The sequence below is a fragment of the Elephantulus edwardii genome, unplaced genomic scaffold, assembly GCF_000299155.1.
Source record: "Elephantulus edwardii isolate Elephantulus edwardi_28Jun2011 unplaced genomic scaffold, EleEdw1.0 scaffold00016, whole genome shotgun sequence".
Lineage (NCBI taxonomy): Eukaryota > Metazoa > Chordata > Mammalia > Macroscelidea > Macroscelididae > Elephantulus > Elephantulus edwardii.
The window spans coordinates 14,876,220-14,877,249 of NW_006399766.1; the positions used below are offsets into that span (position 1 = coordinate 14,876,220).

At 50.0% G+C, this 1,030-nt stretch overlaps 1 pseudogene; it reads right to left on the reverse strand.

Moving 5' to 3' along the window:
* Positions 1–315: 315 nt before the first annotated feature.
* LOC102856254 lies at positions 316–761 on the reverse strand (annotated as a pseudogene).
* Between the last annotated feature and the right edge of the window lie 269 nt (positions 762–1,030).

Sequence of the window (1,030 nt, forward strand, 5' to 3'; positions counted from 1 at the left end):
GTTAGGGTTAGGTTAGTCCCCTATGGTTTCCAAGGCTGTAATATTATTTTTTTTTACTACAATTTTATTTTATGCTGGTTTACTTACAAAGATCATATATGTTGTTTTTCACACCAGATCTTTCCCATTTCCTTTACCCATTCTTCCCTCTACCCCTCAAATTGTGTGACCTTATGTTTACTGCCCCACCCATCCTCACTCCTCTGCTCCGCCCCCCTTAGATCCTCATATGTGTTCTACGGTAATAGCCTTCTACAGTATTTGTCCAAGGTTATAATCTTTTTTTCTTTTTTTTTTGGCGGAGACAAGCTGTCTTTATTGCTGGGGAGCTGGGACGGCTGGTGCTCGGGAGCTCTTGGTGGGGCGGGTTCGCTTCCTCTTCACCATCGCGGGCTGCTTCCGGCTGCGCAGGGTGGCCCTGGCCAGGCGGATGGCGGCCATGCGCAGGTCGGGCCGGTACTTGTTCTTGTGGATCATGTGGCGGATGCTGCTGAGCGTGGCCAGGGCGTTCTTGTGGATGGTGGTCCGCACGTAGGTGGTGGCTGGCTTCCTGTGGCCTGACCTCCGCTTCAGCACCACCACGACCCCCTTGTTGTCAGGGGCCAGCTCCACGCCCACGGTCTTGCGTGGATCAGCCCGTTGTAGCGGAAGGAGTTGCGGGCTTTGAGGTTATTGGGCTCCGTGCTGTAAGTCTGCTTGTTCCTTTTAATCAAGAAGCTGGAGCCGTTACGCATGACTATACATTGCAGATGGGCGGACATGGCGGCAACTCCTCTCGCAGCAGCCCAAGGCTATAATCTTAAAAGTACACTGTGGCATCTTTCCTCTACAGAGTAGCTAGTGGGTTCAAATCACTGACTTCTCAGTTAGTAGTCAAGTGCTTTACCACTGAGCCACTACCTAGGGTCCTTGATCCAAGGAAAGGTCCTCACTGAAAAGAACAGCAACAACCCAACCAAACCAAAACCCCAAACAATCCTCCCTAAAACAAAATGTAAACACAGTAGAAGAAAATTACCTCATTAGAATA